The sequence below is a fragment of the Cervus canadensis genome, chromosome 7 (genome assembly GCF_019320065.1).
Source record: "Cervus canadensis isolate Bull #8, Minnesota chromosome 7, ASM1932006v1, whole genome shotgun sequence".
NCBI classification, from domain to species: Eukaryota; Metazoa; Chordata; class Mammalia; order Artiodactyla; family Cervidae; genus Cervus; species Cervus canadensis.
The window spans coordinates 83,731,514-83,746,733 of NC_057392.1; the positions used below are offsets into that span (position 1 = coordinate 83,731,514).

Genomic DNA, 15,220 nt, shown 5'->3' on the forward strand with positions numbered 1-15,220 from the left:
TTACTTTATAATATTGTAGTGGTTTTTGTCATACATTGACATGAATCAGCTATGGATTTACATGTGTTCCCCATCCCGATCCCCCCTCCCACCTCCCTCTCCATCCCATCCCTCTGGGTCTTCCCAGTGCACCAGCCCCGAGCACTTGTCTCATGCATCCAACCTGGGCTGATGATCTGTTTCACCCTAGATGATATACATGTTTCGATGCTGTTCTCTTGAAACATCCCACCCTCGCCTTCTCCCACAGAGTCCAAAAGTCTGCTCTGTACATCTGTGTCTCTTTTTCTGTTTTGCATATAGGGTTATCATTACCATCTTTCTAAATTCCATATATATGTCTTAGTATACTGTATTGGTCTTTATCTTTCTGGCTTACTTCACTGTGTATAATGGGCTCCAGTTTCATCCATCTCATTAGAACTGATTCAAATGAATTCTTTTTAATGGCTGAGTAATATTCCATGGTGTATATGTACCACAGCTTTCTTATCCATTCATCTGCTGATGGGCATCTAGGTTGCTTCCATGTCCTGGCTATTATAAACAGTGCTGATGAACATTGGGGTGCACGTGTCTCTTTCAGATCTGGTTTCCTCAGTGTGTATGCCCAGAAGTGGGATTGCTGGGTCATATGGCAGTTCTATTTCCAGTTTTTTAAGGAATCTCCACACTGTTTTCCATAGTGGCTGTACTAGTTTGCATTCCCACCAACAGTGTAAGAGGGTTCCCTTTTCTCCACACCTCTCCAGCATTTATTGCTTGTAGACTTTTGGATAGCAGCCATTCTGACTGGCATGTAATGGTACCTTGTGGTTTTGATTTGCATTTCTCTGATGATGAGAGATATTGAGCATCTTTTCATGTGTTTGTTAGCCATCTGTATGTCTTCTTTGGAGAAATGTCTGTTTAGTTCTTTGGCCCATTTTTTGATTGGGTCATTTATTTTTCTGGAATTGAGCTTCAGGAGTTGCTTGTATATTTTTGAGATTAATCCTTTGTCTGTTTCTTCATTTGCTATTATTTTCTCCCATTCTGAGGGCTGTCTTTTCACCCTGCTTATAGTTTCATTTGTAGTGAAAAAGCTTTTAAGTTTCATTAGGTCCCATTTGTTTATTTTTGCTTTTATTTCCAATATTCTGGGAGGTGGATCATAGAGGATCTTGCTGTGATTTATGTCGGAGAGTGTTTTGCCTATGTTCTCCTCTAGGAGTTTTATAGTTTCTGGTCTTACATTTAGATTTAATCCATTTTGAGTTTATTTTTGTGTATGGTGTTAGAAAGTGTTCTAGTTTCATTGTTTTTCAAGTGGTTGACCAGTTTTCCCAGCACCACTTGTTAAAGAGGTTGTCTTTTTTCCATTGTATATTCTTGTCTGCTTTGTCGAAGATAAGATGTCCATAGGTTCGTGGATTTATCTCTGGGCTTTCTATTCTTTCCATTGGTCTATATTTCTGTCTTTGTGCCAGTACCATACTGTCTTGATGACTGTGGCTTTGTAGTATAGTCTGAAGTCAGGCAGGTTGATTCCTCCAGTTCCATTCTTCTTTCTCAAGATTACTTTGGCTATTTGAGGTTTTTTGTATTTCCATACACATTGTCAAATTATTTGCTCTAGTTCTGTGAAAAATACTGTTGGTAGCTTGATAGGGATTGCATTGAATCTATAGATTGCTTTTCACCATTCCTTTTTAAAAAATTATTTTCTTCTTTTTGTCTTCTGAATCCAAATTCCTACTTTCTGAAGTATACATTTTGAAGTCCCCTCAGTGAAGTTCTGTTAGTAACAAATTTTCTCAATGTTTTTCTGTTTTCTCGACTTTTTGTCTTCATTTTGCCTTTAATTTTGAATAATTTTCTGGATATACAGTTCTAGATGGGTAGCCTTTTATTCCTTGGTAATCTCTACTATTGCTGTTGTGAAATCTGCTGTCAATTTAATTGTCATTCCTTTATGCATAGTCTACTTTTTTCTATTTTAACATTTTCCTTGTGTCTTTGATGTTATAGGTTTTTACTATTATGTGTCTAAATGTGGTTGTATTTGTATATTTCTACTTAATCATCATTTCATGGCTTTGAATTTAATGCCTTTTATCAAATTTTGAAAGTTGTTAAATATTATATCAAACAGTACCTTTTCCATTTAATCTCTCCTTCTGGAAATCCTACTTAATTACCTGTTTATGCATCCCACAAATATGTTTTGAGTACCTATTATCTTCCAGCAATATTTTAGATGTTGGGAATATAATGGCAAATAAAGCAGACAACAAACGTTGCCCTCATATCCTTTATGTACTCTTCTATCCTCCATCTCTCTCTTCCTTTTTAATTGTGAATAGTTGACATGTGATGGTGGTAGTGGTTTAGTTGCTAAGTCATGTCCGACTTTTGCGATCCCATGGACTGTAGCCCACCAGGCTCCTCTGTCCATGGGATTCTCCAGGCAAGAATAATGGAGTGGGTTGCCATTAACATTGTGTTATTTTCAGGTGTAGAACATGATGATTTGATATTTGTATATATTTCAAAATGGTCACCACAATAGGTCAACATCCATCACCATCAAAGTTACAAATTTTTCCCTTATGATGAAGTTAATAATACTATATTGCATATTTGAAAGTTGCTAAGAGAGTAGATCTTAAAGTTTCTTATCACAGGAAAAAAAAATGTTTTGTAACTCTATGTCTCTTGATCTTGTATTTTCCGTTTCTATAGAATATACATTGTTTATTTGGTTGATTTGTCTCCTTGGTTCTAAATTCCAATCCATTCAGTCTTTTGGAGTTGGAATTTAGCTTACATCCAAATTTCATTTGCTTTTCCTTCTAAGTTTCGTTTGGTTCTTTTTGACATCTTTCAGGTCCTTTTTAAAGTGACTTGGTCTTCTCTCATAAAAATAATTTTTCTTTATACATTGAATCATTCTAAACATATAATTGTATAACTTGAGATCAATAATTTTATTACCTGAAATTTTTGAATTTTTGCTCTAAATTTCGTCTGTTGATATGCTTATAATGACTTATTTCCTTGAGTGTTTTATGATTTTTGGATTTTGCAGTTGTGTTTAAATAAAGATTTTACTTGTGTGAATACTCAGTGGCTTGAGGGTTGAGTGTTTCATCCCTCAAAGTAATTTTATGTTTGCTTCTGCTGGGAGCCCCAGTGGTATTATCATATCTGGGACAGCATTTGGTTTAGTTGCTGTAGTTATTGTTAGTGTATTGACTTTGGAGATTCTTGGAATGATAAAACGAATAAGGTTGTGTATAGGTGTGGTTTTTTTTAAAGTGGAAGGAGTGATACAAATATAGAGGATTATTAGTATGGATGCCAATGTAGAATGTGACTATGAGAGGGGAGTAACTATGTGGTCTTTTTTGTGCTATTATTTAGTGGTTGTAGAAAAATGTATAAATATTGTAACCATAGAGGGAAACATTTATAACTCTCTGTAAGTTATAAACCCAAGATTGTCTGTTATATATATAAACCCAAGGTTCTGGTATCCTTAAGAGAAGTAATAAAAATAGTAATAGCTAACCTTTATATATACTTAGTATGTGCCAGGTATTATTGTAAATCCTTTTCTTGTATGTTAGCTCATTTAATCCCCACAACAGTCATAGGAGGTAAGTATTAATAACATTCCAATTTTAAGGATCAGGCAACTGAGTTACACAGAGATAAGCGATTGCCCAAGACTGAGCATGCACACATGCAGAGCTGATAAAAGCCGAACATAGCTTTGAACTGGGCAGTCTGACCCAAGAGCCCATGCTCTTAACCACTATTTATACTTCTCTAAAGGAGGGCCAATCTTCTGCCATAAGATGCCTTCCTTCTTCTCACTCAAACATCTACTTCCATGCCAAAGCCACTCTTTCCACCACTGACCACTTTATTTCCAATGTTCCACCTTCCCTTTTGCCAGTGGGCCATCCCTTGAAGCCTGCTTACAGCACAGAGAAGGGTGACTAGCAGGTTAATGGATGCTGGTGTGGGGGTGTAGTGTCTGTGCCAAATGGGAGTGATCCATTCTGATAACCTGGAGCAGCCCAATGCATGGCTTTTTCATTGCCTTTCTCCTTCATTTGACATACCTACCACTTTAGGATAAATTACTTTAAAATTGACAATGACCAGGTCATGGGAGAATGAATCTCTAAACTCAGCTTGATGAGTTTGTTATTGAATAGATATGGTCCTTGAAAGCTATTCATTTTAATATGCATGGGTACTCACTGAATGTTGAACTCAAACACAAACACATACATATGTACACATATATATTTCATAGGAACAGGGTGTTTCCTGGAATGTGAATCAGGAAAACCTAATTTCAAAGCCAATTCATCACCAAAAAATTTAAACTATTCAATTACATCATTAAAAGAATTAAAAAGGGTTTTTCTTAAAAAAAATTTTTTTTTGTCTTTTTTAGTATCTGCTGAAGGAAGCATTTAAGCACTAATTCAGGTTTTCCCTTTTATTAGAGGAAATTTCTTTTTAGGGAATAAATTTTTCTTCATGTCATACATAGGAATTTGAATATATAAAGTTTCCAGCTGAAAAATCTCTTTACTTTTTAGTTATGTGATATGGAATAAGAAATTATTAGCTTTAAGATGTTCACAGTAATAAGTTTCCTAACTGGTTCACCTATGCATAATATATTAACTTATCAGCTGAACTTACAACCACTGTGAAGCAATTTATCCTTATAATGGCTGCTTAACTTTGCTTGTTAGAAATGTTAGAATATATGCCTTCGGTTCAACAATCCCACTGACACTATTCTGCACATCCCAGCCTCATTCCAAGGCACCTTTTTCAGAATTCCCTAATCATCCAGCACTCTCTTAGCATGGAAATGATTAGATCTTTGTGTTCATGAACCAAGACACATACATATGCCATATACTTTCAGTAAATTGCACCTTTAACTTTTACTGAGGCTTGTTTCATCCAAGTGAAATTCTCTTTGCTATTTATTGTTAAATGATTGTTTGGGCATGGTTTGCTGTGTTTCTCAATGTCATCTATATAAATTCTGTTGTAACTGAGTCCCAGGGACCTGATTTAAAATGACTGTTCCAAGGGAGAAACAAAATCTTGGGTGAGCCCATTTCCTTTGTCCAAGGACAGTTTTGGCAGACAGACTTGGCTATGAGCCAGCAGCTGAGAAAATGAGTGTCTTTGTCCTAGCAGGGGATTTAGACAATGCAGCATAATCTTCAGTACAGTCTACCCCGGCACCATTTGAATTCATTTGCTTTATGTAATAGTTTCATCTCACGTGGATACAGCTTTTTGGAGATGCTGACTGATCTCTGCCACTCCAGTTTGTATCAAGGCTGCTGTTGGAACTCATCATCTCAGTGCTGGCTGAATAATGGTTCTTCTGGGCTTTCCAGGTGGTGCCCATGGTAAAGAATGCACCTGCCAATGCAGAAGACTCAGGTTCTATCCCTGAGTGAGGAAGATCTCCTAGAGAAGGAAATGGCAACCTACTCCAGTATTCTTGCCTGGAGAATTTCACTGGACAGAGGAGCCTGGCAGGCTACAGTCCAAGGGGCCACAAAGAGTCAGACATCACTGAGCACAGCAGAGCAAAAGATGTCCACATTCTAAACCCCAGAACCTGTGAATTTTATCTTATATGGCAAAAGGGATTTCTCAGATGTCATACATTTTAGGGAAGATACATTCTAGGATGTAATACATTCTAGGATGTAATACATATAGGGGAGCAAGAAAGAGGCAGAAGAAGGAGATAGAATCATGCAAGCAGAGTTTGGAGTGATGTACTTTGAAGACAGAGGCTCATGAAGGCCATGAGTCAAGGAATTCAGATAACCTGTTAGAAGAAAGAAAAGGGGATTTTCTCCTCAGAGCCTCCAAGGGAACTGTCACTGCTTTAGCCCAGTGAGACTCATTTTCAACTTTTTACCTCCAGAACTGTAAAAAAATTAATTTGTCAACACAAATTCTTGAGCTTCTAAGCATGTGATAATTCATTACGGCAGCAACAGGAAAGTTAATATGGTCTTCCTCCTCTATCACATATTCTAGATTTGCCTCACCTTCAGCTAGCACCTCTGCTGATTTAAGCTGCTTCTCAGTTGGGTGGCTCAGATGCTTCTTCCTGAGGGGTCTGGGACCCTGGTGTCCATGCCCTTCTCAGGCTGTGACTGGTCCATTGTCCATCACGTCAGAATCGGTCAAGGCAGTGCCTTGAGATGCCCTCATTGTGCAGCAGCCACCCAGCTTCCCCCTTGGCCAGGATGGTGACTCCTTTTGTTTTCTGCTGGTCTCTTGTCATGGAAGCCTGGAGTGACTGGGTTCCCAGGCTTGTGTATTCTGCATGTGTGTGCGTGCCATGTCACTCCAGTCCTGTCCGACTCTGTGCGACCCCAGGGACTGGGGCTGGTGAGGCTCCTCTGTCCATGGGATTCTCCAGGCAAGAACACTTGAGTAGGTTGCCATGTTCTCCTCCAGGGGATCTTCTCAACCCAGGGATTGAATCCACACCTCTTATGTATCCTGTGTTGGCAGGTGGGTTCTTTACCACTAGTCCCAGCTGGGAAGCCCTATGTCTTCTACCTGTAGTGAGTTCATCACCATGCCACAGTCATCATTTTAGTATGTATATATATATTAATTGTTGGGGAATTGTGGCCCATCCTTATAGAGTATTTGGCTGAGTTGCTCCTTCAAAAGCTTGTTCTAGAGATCTATTAATCCAGCAGTTTCAGAGTAGAGGAGGAGAGGTTATGACATGCAAAAGAACAAGTGAATTCCATGATCATGTGCCTACTGCTGGAGCTCCTTGCTGTAAAGTGGTTCTTTGGTCAGACATAATGTTCATGGGCTCCTGTGTCAGCAGGTCACATACTCTGTGATCCCCTAAACAGTGATTGAGGCTTCAGATCTGTGGGCAGGAAAGACGAACTCAAACCCTGATTGCATGTAAATTCTACATGATACAAATTGATGTCTTTTTAAATTTATTTTTAGTTGGAGGATAATTGCTTTATTGTGTTGGCTTCTGCCACATATCAACATGAATCAGTCATAGGTATATGTATGTCTGATCCTCCCTGAACCCCCCCTCTTCCCTCCCACCGCATCCTACCCCAAATTGACGTCTTTTTCAGAGTGGAAAGATCCGAGATAAAAAAAAATTGCCATCAAATCACTGATTGGCTTCCTCAAGGGATAGTGCCATTTGGGGGGGCTCAGCATTGACTTATGTTGCTAGCAGATTGCACACTTAGGCAATGACGATAATAACAAGACCAACCTTGGGGAATAGGATCTTCTGCTGTTGGGTGGTGCTAGCTTATATCCTCACAGCAAGCCTACTCCATTTATGCAGCCATTGGAGCACACTGTAGTGGCTATGATAAAACTGATGTCATCTGGTTAAGCCATTCTGTATACTTGTTTTCAGTGCCTCTTTGGTGGTTAATGCTCTCATGGGCATTAACATGGGATAAAAAAGAGATCTATACTTTGTGCCAAATCCCATGTATCAAACTACATGTTTCTAACTCAATGTTCCTTATCTCTGATCTCCCAATCTTCCTTCTTCCAGGTCCTTGGCCATTCAGTCAAGACATCTCCCACCACTTATGATTCTTAGCTGTTACCTGTACATTCCTTTTCCCATATAAAGTTAATGACCAAGTACACAGCCTGAAACTGTGTCCATGGGGAGAATTTTCTCTTACTGTTTTCTTTCAAGGGCCACCTCTAAGTAGGTCTATACTCTTAACAGCAGTCAAATTTCGACTTGTATCCACATAATGAGCCAACCCGTCAGTAATCCAAGTTCAGATATTTTCCTACTCTTCTCGCAGATCATAAGGGAACCTCCCATAGGACTGGTGGTATGTCCTGGGGGTAAGGTCATTTCTGTAGTAGTCGATGACATAGGGGTCTGGGCCACCTGTTCACACAGCTTATTTGTGCCTTCTGGCCTTGTTTTTAGCTAATCCAAGATGTGCCACTTTCTGGCAAAATAACTGAACTCCAAAAGTTAAGCAAAAACAAAATCATAATATAAAATAATATATGACATATTAAAACCAAATATATCTATCCTATCATTTCATCTAAATGGTCAAACTTGCCTGTTATAAGAAAAAGATTTTTAGATGGGATCACATGGAAAAATCTAGAAAATGAGAAACATATATTTAATAAAATGATTTAGAAAATATGAAACTAAAAAGTTGATAAACAATAATTTACTTGGTTAAGTACAATATATGTTAGTAATTAAAATTAAAGTAAATCCTCTTCATGTTTACAGCAAAACCATACCACATATTCAAATCTAATGTGAGGTTATTATTATCTTTTGGTACCATGACAAATTACCAAATAAAGTACATGAGATGGTACTTTCAGATAGAAAATCAACACCTAGTCAAAATTAATCCTCTTTGCTGAAAATTCTGAGAAGCAGTTTGTCCACATATTTGCTAAAGCAAGGCCCTCTCTTCTCAAATGAGTATATCTGAACTCTACATGTATCCCTACCATGTTTAAATTGTTGTTTATGATAGAATGATTTGGAATCGTATGATGATCAAGTAATCAAGTACTACCTTCTTATTTTTGTATAACTTATATGCCAGGCATATATTCAGCTATTCAGAAGCACTGAATAATGAATACTAAATTGTTTTACACAAAGTTAACAGCTGTTCAGTTGATGTAAATCAATGTAAAAGTCTGTAAAAAAATTTTTAAAATAAGGATAAAATAAGCAAATGATGCTAAGCAAATGCAAACCAAAAGAAACAGAAAGCATGATATGTATATCAGCCAAGGAAACATGTATTCCAAAAACATTAAATGAGACAAGAAAGGCAATTTTACTACAAAGGATTTGATTCACAAGTTATAAAGATTAAGAATATCTATGTATCTAATTATGTAGCAACAATATTCATAAAACAAAAACTTTAGGAGACACCAGCAAAAAAAAAGGACAAGATACATTAGTTGTAGGAAATTTTAATTCATTTCTCTTGGGCCATAATACATGAAAGTAAAAACAAATTAAGTAAGGTTATAAATAAGATCTTCCAAAATCTTTTTATGAAATTGTCATAAAGTTGTTATGAAACTTCACAAAGATAGACCAATCCCTCAAATATTGATGTGAAATTTTTAATAAAACATTAATAAATCAAACCCAGTAGCACATTAAAAAATTAATTTCCCAGAATCCAATGGGATATATTCCAGGAATGTGAAGATAACTGACATTAAGACATTTGTTTCTATAATCTGTCATATTAACAGATCTAAGGGCAAAAATAATTTGATATATCTATAAATTCTAAAAAGGCACTTAATGATATTCACCATCCATTCTGATTAAAAGATAAATTCAATAAAATAGGAATAGATTGGTAATTTCTTAACATTATAAAATGTACCTATCTTGCTGCTGCTGCTGCTGCTAAGTCGCTTCAGTCGTGTCTGACTCTGTGCGACCCCATAGACAGCAGTCCACCAGGCTCCCCCGTCCCTGGGATTCTCCAGGCAAGAACACTGGAGTGGGTTGCCATTTCCCTCTCCAATGCATGAAAGTGAAAAGTGAAAGTGAAGTCGCTCAGTCATGTCATGACTGAATCAGTCAGTCAGTCCTGTCTGAATCTTAGCGACCCCATGGACCGCAACCTACCAGGCTCCTCCATCCATGGGACTTTCCAGGCAAGAGTACTGGAGTGGGTTGCCATTGCCTTCTCCGGTACCTATCTTACCCCCCGCAAAAAAAAATATCCAGTATAATGCTTACTAGAGAAATTCTAGGAGTATTTTCATTAAAGTCAGGAACTATACAAGACATTCTAGTATAATGTAATTATTTTACATTTTTCTAGAGATTACAGACAAAGCAATTAATAAGAAGATAAAATTAGCAACAAAGTTTAAAAAGGAGGAAGTAAGATTACCATCTTCTGCAAATAACACAATAACATACCTGGAACTCCAAGAGAATCAACTAAAACACTCTTAACAATTAAAAGAATTCAGTGTATTGGTAGGGTATCAAATTAGTGTTCAGAAATTGGTAGATTTTATATAATAATAATCAGTGGAAATACTGGTCAAGAGGAACCAATTTAGAGTGCCAACAAACAGATAAAGTATCTACATATATAAACAGTCTGCGTTAAGAAATGTGCATGCCCTAGATTAGGAAATCTTTAAAATCTTATTGAGGAACACAAAAATGTACTTGAAAAGTAGAGAGGCATGCTTTGTTCTTTTTTCTTTAACTTTTTATTTTGTATTGGGGTATAGTCAGTTAACAACGTTGTGATAGTTTCAGGTGAGAGGCATGCTATGTTGTTACATAGGAAACCCAGTATCATAAATATGTGTTATCCCGTAGTCAAAATACTTTAATAAAAACACCATCAGAAATGTCCCTTAAGAACTATACAAACTGATTCTATATCTCCTGTGTAGTAGTAGCAGCAGCAACAGCAGGAGAAGTAATAGTAATGGTAAGGATATAACAACCAGGGGAAAATATAAAACAGGAGTGTAATAAAAAGACACAAATCTACTTCCACGTATAGGAATTTATCCTATACAATTGCTCCTGTAAGTGTGAAGTAACTTGCATATGAGGTTAGTCAATGCAACATTTTTCGTAATTCCAAAGACTGGAAACTGCCTAAATGGTCATCAATAGGAGACAAATTAAATACACTATGATACAACCTTGGGCTTCCCTGATGGCTCAGTGATAGGGAATCTGCCTGCCAATGCAGGAGACACAGATGTGGGTTCGATTCCTGGGATGGGAAGATCCCTTAGAGAAGGAAATGGCAACCTACTCCAGTATTCTTGCCTAGGAAATTCCATGGACAGAAGAGCCTGGCAGGCTACAGTCCATGGGGTTGCAAAGAGTCGGACATGACTTAGCAACTGAACAATAAAAACAAGTGGTACAACCTTACATTGGAATACTATCCTACCATAAAACTGAATGGGGAAACTATATGTTAGTTTGAAAAGATTTCCAAGATTCAGTATGAGGCGAAAGAGCAAGAGGCAGATGTGTATGTCCATTATGCTACCATTTGTGTGTAAAATAAGGAGTGGGGGAGTGTATGTGTGTATGAATGTATGTGTATCATATATTTCTATACATACATACCTACATTTACTCAAATATATATATAAAATCTTTGGAAGGATATACCAGAAAGTAATAACTCAGCACTTTGTTGAAGAATAATGAGCAGGGGAAATGGGAGACTTTTCTCTTATTTCTTATTTTTTTTAATTAAATTTTAAATTAAGATCCACAAATTTTTTTCAAACAATTAAATTTTGAAAATTAGTGCCAACAAAATCTTCTTTCCTATTCAATTAAAACCAATGAGAATATTATGCTTAGTGAAACAAGTCACACAGAGAAATGCAAATACTATGTGTGTTTAGTTGCCCAGTTGTGTCCAACTCTTTTGTGACCCCATGGACTGTAGCCCACCAGGCTTCTCTGTCCATGGGGATTCTCCAGGCAAAAATACTGGAGTGGGTTGTCATGCCCTTCTCCAGGAGATCTTAGGGATTCAACCCGTGTCTCTTATATATCCTGCATTGGCAGATGGATTCTTTACCCAGGTCTCCCGCATTGCAGGCAGATTCCTTACCATCTGAGCCACCAGGGAAGCCCTACAAATACTATATAATATCACTTATATGTGGAATATAAAAAAATAATACAAATGAACATATATATAAGACAGAGGGCTTCCCTGATGGCTCAGCAATAAAGAATTCACCTGCAATGAAGGAGACGCAGGAGACACACGTTTGATCCCTAGGTCGAGAAGATCCCCTGGAGGAGAATATGGCAACCCACTCCAGTATTCTTACCTGAAAAATCCCATGGACAGAGGAGCCTGGAGGGTACAGTCCAAAGGGTTACAAAGAGTCAGACATAAAACTGAACACACACACAAGACAGAAACAGACTCACATACATAGAAAATAAACTTGTGGTTTCCAAAGTGGAGAGGGAAGAGGGGAGGGACAAATCACAGTTATGGGATTAATAGATATAAATTACTATATATAAACTAGATAAGCAACAAGAATTTAGAATACAGCATTATATTATATGCTAATATAATATATTATACCTCTTATCTTATAATAACCTATAATGTAATCTGCAAAAAATACTGGACCACTATAGTGTACACCTGAAACTAACACAATAATAGATAAACTAAACTTCAATTTTTTAGGAATTAGATAAATAAATTAGATTAGTGAACCTTTACTGAGTGTCAACTATGTACCAGATACTATTATATGTTCTGAAAGCAACATGGTACACCATTTCCTCCTCTTCTTGGAGTTAGAGAAAATGTTATGGATCAATCATATTAACCATCTTAGCATTTAGAGTTGGAATATAGGCTTCCTTCTGTCTATGGTATTGGTTCTGTTTCATCTGACTTTATGTATATATTACCTTTATTATATAAAATAACCAATATGATGTTGCTTCATGTTTCAAGATGATGCCATTAAAATAACTGCTTTTTATAAGAATAGTTATGGCCAAAGATAGTGATTTTAGCCCAGAGGCATTCTCTGTTATTTTTCTTTCTTTTTTTTTTTAAATTTAGAATATTACATTTTATTTTTCAATTATACGATATATTGTAACAAGTAAATTCATCCCCATCTTTCACTTTATTATATATCATCTAAAACCTTTTTCACTCTCTCTTCATTTTGCGGCTGCTGAATATGTTTTATACCTTTGTTAGCCTCTTTATATGCCAATGATTTATTATTGTTTACTCGAGTCTGACTCTTTGTGACAAATGGACTGCAACATGCCAGGCTTCTCTGTGCTTCACCATCTGCTGGAGCTTGCTCAAACTCATGTCCACAGACTCAATAATGCCATTCAACCATCCCATCCTCTTTCATCCCCTTCTCCTCTGCCCTCAATATTTCCCAGCATCTGAGTCTTTTCCAGTGAGTTGCCCCTTCACATCAGGTGGCCAAAGTATTGGAGCTTCAGCTTTAGCATCAGTCCTTCCAATGAATATTCAGGGTTGATTTATTTTTCACCCCTAAGGATGGTTTTGGTTTTCCTGTTGTGGTAGAGGTTTTTTGAAAAGTCAGCATCATTACTTTGCCCTCTAATATTCCACTTTTTCCTATGATTTGACTCTGTAAGTAACTATTTTGCTGTATAGGTTCTGGCACAAGTAATACTAATAATTTTGCTGCATTAAAATAAAAGAACACAGGGTGAAACAGATCACCAGCCCAGGCTGGAAGAATGAGACAAGTGCTCGGGCCTGGTGCACTGGGAAGACCCAGAGGAATCGGGTGGAGAGGGAGATGGGAGAGGGGATCGGGATGGGGAATACATGTAACTCCATGGCTGATTCATGTCAATGTATGACAAAAACCACTACAATATTGTAAAGTAATTAGCCTCCAACTAATAAAAATAAAAAAATTTTTACAATTAAAAAAAAAATAAAATAACACAGTCACCAACAAAGGAGAAAGGTAAAAGAAAATATAGTAAACAGTCCACCAAACCAAGTGGTGTTCTTTTTAGGAATGTGGTGATGGATGAACATCTGGAAATTTCATTCTATACGATAACATTAAACTTCACATCCATAAGCCATCTAAGGAAAAAAATGCTTGGTTACCTCTTCAGATGCTGAGAGGACATTAAAAAATTTAGACAAATATTTAAACTTTCAAAGAAAAAGAAAGTGGTGCATCCTCTACGATTTAAAACATTTACAGTGTTCTGTTGCTTTTGGCCATAAACTTTATATTAAAAATCAGGAACTAAAACCAGAAACTAAACCAGCCTTCTTGCTTTTGTTGTTTCTATGTGTAATAGGAAATTCTGACACAATAAGCCATGAGATATATAAAAGGTACAGATACAATACAGAAATCTTTAGAAAATGCAAAAGAATGATCTGAAAAAATATTATAATTAAGATGAGCTGAACAGCTAACTCCCTACAAAGTAAATACGGGACACATCCCCGTGAGACTTCCACGGGGAGCCACGGCGAAGCCGCGCCCCGACCCTGCTGCCCTCAGGCTGCACGCGGGACAGACGCCAGACGCAGAGCCACCGCGTCTTCTTCCTCGGGTTTGCCCAGAAGGACAGCCCAAGGCAAGGCTTGCAGCTGGCCGAGTCCCCGGCGCTGGACTCCAGTGTCCAGCACCCGTGGATCCAGAATCCGAGTACATCTACTTCTGCCCCAATCTCTTCGAGGAGAACTGCTTGCACTGATGGGAATCAGTGGATATTACAGGCTGACGGAGGGAATTCGCGCAGTATTTTTCTTTCTCTAGGTTGTGCCAAACAAGCTTATCCAAGGGGCTCAGTTACCCACCAGGCCCCGCTGAAGTCGGCTGGCTCCGGTGAGGCCGGAAGTGCCGCTCTGAGGGCCAAGGGCCCGCAGCTCCGTCTTCCCCACCTCTATCTCCTGGCGTTACCCGCCTACCTGTGCAAGAGGCCCCAGCACCTCCGCTTTGCCTGTCTCCCCCCGGGTAGCCTGGAGCCTGGCCTCAGCAGCGCCTTCTCAGACCTCCTGGAGCCGCTGGGTGCCAGGAAGATGAAGTGGGCTGCAGCCGAGCAGGGGCCAGAGCGGCAGCCGTTCCCTCTGGAACTCACCCTCTGGGCCGATACGCCGCCATCTGCCAGCGCCTACGTCCAGTTCAATCTGCCAGCTGCGCGGCGCCCTGCTCTGGAAGCAGCGAGCTGAGGCCGCGCTTGGCCTCCCGGACAAGGCCCAGCGCCAGCTGCAGGCCTGCAAGCGGCGGGAGCCGCAGAGCTGCAGCAGGAGCGGCGCTGGAGAAGCGGACACAGGCGGACGCCTGCTGGACCCTGGAGGAGAGTGTGCCGGACTTCGCCCACCGAGCATGGCCTGAGGGAGGGGCCGCCCGTCAGGAGTCCAGCCTCTTCCAACCTCAGAATCCGCCCGGAGAGGACTTGACCTGAGCCGTGTCCGCCACAGCTTCCAGAAGCCACAAGGAAGTGGATTCTGGAAGGAAACCCTGCCCTCTGGCTCAGCCCCCAGCTCACACCAGGCCTGTCACTTCTGGGAAACAAAGGATGATGGTTACTGATCTGAAGCCGCGATGCTTGGCAGGTAGTGAGGGT

The 15,220-nt window shown here is 38.9% G+C and overlaps 1 protein-coding gene across 6 annotated transcripts in view; it reads left to right on the forward strand.

Moving 5' to 3' along the window:
• VEPH1 (ventricular zone expressed PH domain containing 1) overlaps positions 1-15,220 on the forward strand; it is a 312,127-nt gene that overhangs the window by 21,237 nt on the left and 275,670 nt on the right. The window contains exon 1 of one of the 6 annotated variants that reach the window (XM_043473915.1): positions 14,989-15,209. The exons of the other annotated variants lie outside the window; for them this stretch is intronic. The gene's annotated coding sequence lies outside the window, so the exon portion shown is untranslated. Of the gene's footprint in view, positions 1-14,988; positions 15,210-15,220 lie in introns of those variants that run through there. 6 annotated transcript variants of the gene reach the window in all.